Here is a 6,096-nt window from a genome sequence, read left to right as displayed (position 1 = left end):
TGGCTAGAACAGGGACTAATACAGAGACACATGTGCCTCCTGGCTAATTATGCTCCATAACAAAATACTAGTGCGAAGTTTCCAGGAAAAAGCAACTGAAATTCAATTGAAGTGGGTTCACCCTCACCTACCTTGGGACTGGTAATAAGTGCTCATATTTCAAACCGCTCAACAGTCACAGGATGGCAGGAGGCAGTTGCTTCTAAATTCAGCATCCACAACCACACACACACACACACAACCACACAACCCCACACACACACACACACAACCACACACACAACCCCACACACACACACTCTCTCTCTCTCTCTCTCTCTCTCTCTCTCTATGGGCACTCCAACAAGGTACTGCCCAACCCCTGCATTTGGCTACTGGGCTGAAATGGGAAAGCAGAGGCCACCCAGCGTGCCCAAGGTCAGACGGAGAAGAAGAAGGGAGTCCCGTGTGGGTGGGACGGGCAGAAGGCGGGGGCTGGGCTGCCCTTTATCCTGCTTGCAAGGGGGCGAAGGAGCAGATTCCTGGGAAGCCCACTGAAGACCTGGCATTTGGGGTCAGGGGAGGCTGCTGCTCTCTCCCGAAGACAGAGTGGGGAGGAGGCGCATGCTCAGTTCCGCACCCCCAGCCCGGACCTTGCCTAGTGCCACGCTGCAGCCGGCAATCGGAAGCCCCCCACAGCCGCACCCCAGACTCCACACGGGTCCCGGCTCTTACGAGGAGCAGCTCCGACTCCTCCCCCATCCCCTCGGAGGGGCGCGTCCTTGAAGCCCAGCCCCAACTCAGCTCTGCCTCCCATTGGCTGCTTGTCCGCCGGGTTACGCCCTCGACGGGCTGGCCCCTTTGTGACGCCACAATCAGCTGTTTGGACGTTCTAATTTCTGATCTGGTCTGAGATCAGCAGCAATAACAGAAAATAATAATAATCACCCTGAAGCCAGTGGAGGGAGGGTCCGGCCCCAACTGCAGCCGCCGCCAACAGCTTGCAATGGTGCATATCTTCTGAGAAGAACAGACACACCACCACCACCACCTCCTGCATCTTTTTTTTTTAATTTCCATTTATAATATTGTTGTTGATTTTAATTAAAACTACCTCACAGACTGCCTGAAGCTGGTGCTTTACGATATTTTAAAAATCTTGTGGGTTTCTTGCGGTGTTGTTTACAAAATAATTGCTGACATTAAAGGCAAGGTAAGTGCCATCCTCTGTTCTGAAATGTGGCCGGCTAAATTCAAACTTGAGAGCCATCTCTTTGTACTGCGGGCAGTATATATATATACACACATATATAATGTTGTTTACGTTTTTAAGATCTCTCTCTCTCTCTCTGAATTGAATGGGTTGGGTGTTTGTTAAAATCTCGGTGTGAGGGTGTATTAAGATTTAAGAGCCATCTATTTTCTCGCTGGTGTGTGATTTAAGGTCCCTTTGTATTTAGCTGGCTGTGTGCAGGCAGGAGCATCTCTTTGTGTTTTAGTACGTTGTGTGCATTACGATTTGAAGTGGCTGTTGGGTGGAAGGGAGAAAAGAGCTCATTACCTTGTTGGGTTTCAGAGTAGCAGCTGTGTTAGTCTGTATCCGCAAAAAGAAAAGGAGGACTTGTGGCACCTTAGAGACTAATAAATTTATTTGAGCATAAGCTTTCCTGAGCTACAGCAAACGGAGACTATTAAGCTATGAAGAGGGGTTGGTCTTTTGTTGTTTTTATACATCAGCCGTGGCCTGTAGTGACTAGGGTGAAAGAACAGGGTCATTTTGGATCTGGAGAGAGGCTCTTACTTCAACCACACAAGAGTCTCTCTCTCTCTCTCTCCTTGGCTTCCCAATAATGGGGCGGCGGGGGGGGGGTGATCATAATGTCGAGGCAGGTTTGTGAGAGCAAACGGCTCCAGCTAAACCTCAATCCTCCTAACTACATAAGATGGTGATTTTGCTTGGATTTGGTACTAAACAAAAGACATACGAGGTCGCCAAAAACAATGCACTGGGACTCGGGATCCGGCGGGTGTATTCCTCTCTTTCCAGCTCATATGCAGGAGGAGCCGTTTGTCTCGACTCCCTTTTGCCACAAGCAGTGGGGTTTAAATCAGTACTGCACACGAAGAGAAGGGGAGGGGAGCAGAGAGCCCGTTTAGGTCATAGCAGGCGAGTGGGAAGTGTACACCCCAATCAACTGCAGGTCAGAGGGGTGACGTGCTGCGGCTGCTGCTTTGGCTCAAGCTGTTTCTCCGAGCCAGAGACAGCGGCTTATGCTGAGACGATCCAAATCGGGCCTGTCTCTGTTCGGCTAATACACTTCTCTCCCGCAGGCGTTTACAGTGGATGGGCAAAGCGAAGTTGGTGTCTGGCTTGTTTCCTGATCGATTTCCCATTTCTTCCCTCCCCCCGCCCCCTGCTTCACTGCAGGGTTAGCATTGCTCGCTTGCATGCACAAGAGAGCGCGAATTGCACCAGATCCGCTCGGGTTTTGGCAACCAAGCCTGCCTAGGGAAGGACAGAGGCTGTCCAGAGCCGTGGTATGGGCACCACGGGGCTGGGTGTTTGTCCAACCCTTCTTTGGAAACTGGCAGTGGTGCCAAGGAGGGTGGCTCCTGGCTCGCCTCCTCCTCGAGAACATAAACAGGAACAAAGCCCCGGCTCCTGGAAGGGGGCAGATTTCTCCACCCCCCGTCCCCCCCCCCCCTCCCCCGCGTCTGCAGAAAAAAACAACTGGTGGCCAGTTGCACCGCTCCAGTCAATACCCCCTTGTCTCTATTTGTTGTTTGTTTCTCCACCAACGGATTAAGATTAAAGGCGGATCTCTATTCCCATTGGCTGGAAGCCTGTGGTGACGTGCGCGTGATTTGCATATGACATTGGAACCCAGCCCTCCTCCACAACACATACTGAAGTTGTCCTCTTTTGACCTGTGCTGAGGGATGTAATGTCCTCAGTGCTGGTTTGCAGAACATTCCTTTGACAGCTTTGTAGGCAAAAGACAGTGGGTAATATTTTTATCTTTGCCTTACCGAGCAAGGCAAGGTCAGGCTGCTCAACTGAATAAGGCTGAGCAAGGGGGGAGAGGGGGGGAGATATTAATGCTCACCTTTGATCTAGGAAGTTATCCTTAGCGCTAGCTACACTGCTAGCCAGAACTCAGAGGTTGCTTCACTGAGCTATATTAATGGCTATATATAATTTGGTATTGTCACATGCAGATTAGCAAACCTAACCTATTTTTTTTCATACCATTAAGATGACAAAATGTTCAGCTATGCCATAGTACTTGAGTGAAATGAAACGCTACGGCTGGATAAAAATGTTCCACATTAAATATCCTTTAATACCTAATCAGTAATGCAGATCCTAGATTGCTTCATTAACTAGAAAAAATAAATAGGAAAGTTATTTTAGTGGTATGGCGGCTCCATAAATATAGCTAATAGGGGAGGGGAGAGAGAAAATACTTTAAAACATTATTTGCAACTGCTTGAGTAGGTCTGAAACTCAAAAACTTTTTGAGATCAAACAACTTTCAAATGGATCCCATACAAAACTGGTGTAATCCCTTTCTTATAAGTTATTTGGGCTGGAAATGCTGCCATCATGAAATGCTAGTTATAGATTTATTTAAGCTAAATCCTGTACATCCCATATTATTGAAGTTTTGACTAGTTAGATTTTTAGACCCCGATTCAGCAAAGCACTTAAGTGCATGCATGAGGAGGGATAGCTCAGTGGTTTGAGCATTGGCCTGCTAAACCCAGGGTTGTGAGTTCAATCCTTGAGGGGGCCACTTAGAGATCTGGGGCAAAAATTGGAGATTGGTCCTGCTTTGAGCAGGGGGTTGGACTAGATGACCTCCTAAGGTCCCTTCCAACCCTGATATTCTATGATTCTATGAAGTCTTATTAACTTCAGTGGGATTTAGGCATAGGCTTAAATGCTCTGCTGAAGGCCCTGGTGTCTTTCATGTTAGGCCTGAGCAGATTGACCGATGCAAATACCAGCACTGGCCCATTGAAGTGTATGCTACAAACCTCTCTGCACTATGGAAGTTTACAGGAACAGCCACAAATCTCACTGTTCAGCTGAACTTGTTTAGATGCACATTAGCCCTACGGCAGGCAAATTCTGGCTGCTGGACTTGTTCTTACCACTTGCTTTTCAGGTGGTTAGAAGTCATTAGATCATCGTCTACTCTAGGGGCCAGATTTTCATAAGGGCTTAGCAGTCAGCAGCTTCCTTTAAGTCACCTACATTATTAACTGGCCAGAGCAATAGAAGCTGCGAGATGCTGAGCCCTTGAAAATCTGGCTCTAGTTGTGGGTTCTTAGCAATGGGGAAAGGGAGTTTAGCTTCGGTTCAGCAGTGCTAGAACTAGTAGAAGCCCTGGGGTCAGAAGTGTGGGGGGGAATCATTTTGTAAATTTCCCTATTGTAGACAGAATCTAAGGGCTAGATACATCCCCCACCCACTCAGAGCCCAAACTAAGGGCTAGATGCCATTTAAGCGTAGGGAGATTAAAGCACTGTCCCCGCTACAAGAAATACCCACTGCTGACCAGGGATGTCAATAATGGGCACATCTGAACAGGTATTGACCATGGTTTTCTGCAAGCGTAGACAAGGACATGCTCTGTATCAGAAGCCGTGATTAAAATTTCTGTGGGGCTTTGTGTTCTGCCCAGGGGCGAGTTTCACCCTAGTCCTTCCCTTCCTTAAAAAGCTCTCCTTTTCCACAATACCTACAAACAAAAAACTTGACAATGGCTGGCCACTGGTGCACTGGGACCACAGCCTATCAAACTAACCAATATTGTCACCGTGTTTCCTTGTGTTCCCCCATCAGCTGGTGTCCATCTGTTGGATCATATTTCGATTGTAAACTCTTTGGGGCAGGGACTGTCTTTTTGTTCTGTTTGTACAGCACTTCACACAGTGGGGACCTGGTTCATGACCAGGGCGCCTAGGTGTTCCAGTAATAGAATAATCTAGTTTATAATTCTGCCACATTTAGTCTCAGATGTATTAAAAAAACAAACAAAAACACAGCAACTTTGCCCTTCAGTAAGTTCCCCCCCACCCTTCTTCCCAATAGCAGCAGAGAGACCTGCTTTAAAAAAAAAATTCCAATTGTCACAGTAAACATTCCATGGTTTACATCAAAATCACTGAATATCTGAATGAATGTATGAGATGCCAGCAGTTTTTCTTTAAGGAATAATTTTGCACTAACATCTAGTGCTTGCCGCCAAGAGTAAAGACATCTGAGTTATAATAAATGATTTCTTTGGCCCTGATCCTACAATAAGCTCAGCCCACACAGATCAACCATGCACCCACAGAGCCCTACTTGGGTGCTGTGCAGATACAGGGCTCCAAGCCCATGGTACTCATTGCAGGATTGAGACCTTTGTATCTTGAAAGTAAAATGTTCCAGATTAGCATTCAGGCTTATGCTTTTACATAAAAATGAGCTATTGGCTTGTTCATCCCTTGATATACATATACACAGGTACTCCTATTAATATTGTTACATATCTGCATCAAAAGGAGACCAAGGTGGCTTCCAAAAATCCACACGCTAAACCATGGTGCTTTTAGAAAAGGAGTACTTGTGGCACCTTAGAGACTAACAATTTATTTGAGCATAAGCTTTCGTGAGCTACAGCTCACTTCATCGGATGCATTCAGTGGAAAATACAGTGGGGAGATTTATATACATAGAGAACATGAAACAATGGGTGTTACCATACACACTGTAAGGAGAGTGATCACTTAAGGTGAGCTATTACCAGCAGGAGAGTGGGGGCGGGGGAAGGGGAACCTTTTATAGTGATAATCAAGGTGGGCCATTTCCAGCAGTTGACAAGAAAGTCTGAGGAACAGTGGGGGGTGGGAATAAACATGGGGAAATAGTTTTACTTTGTGTAATGACCCATCCACTCCCAGTCTCTATTCAAGCCTAAGTTAATCGTATCCAGTTTGCAAATTAATTCAAATTCAGCAGTCTCTCATTGGAGTCTGTTTTTGAAGTTTTTTTGTTGAAGAATTGCAACTTTTAGGTCTATAATCGAGTGACCAAAGAGATTGAGGTGTTCTCCGACTGGTTTT

At 46.6% G+C, this 6,096-nt stretch overlaps 1 protein-coding gene across 4 annotated transcripts in view; it reads left to right on the top strand.

The window, feature by feature from the left end:
- Window positions 1–856: 856 nt before the first annotated feature.
- TP53INP2 (tumor protein p53 inducible nuclear protein 2) overlaps window positions 857–6,096 on the top strand; it is a 45,555-nt gene continuing 40,315 nt past the window's right edge. For all 4 annotated transcript variants that reach the window (XM_073309868.1, XM_073309866.1, XM_073309864.1 and 1 more), the window contains exon 1: window positions 857–1,192. The gene's annotated coding sequence lies outside the window, so the exon portion shown is untranslated. The remainder of the gene's footprint in view (window positions 1,193–6,096) is intronic.

This window comes from Lepidochelys kempii, chromosome 13, assembly GCF_965140285.1.
Source record: "Lepidochelys kempii isolate rLepKem1 chromosome 13, rLepKem1.hap1, whole genome shotgun sequence".
In the NCBI taxonomy this organism is placed as follows: domain Eukaryota; kingdom Metazoa; phylum Chordata; order Testudines; family Cheloniidae; genus Lepidochelys; species Lepidochelys kempii.
Note: the sequence above shows the minus strand (reverse complement) of the source record. Positions and strands in the feature narration are given on the sequence as shown.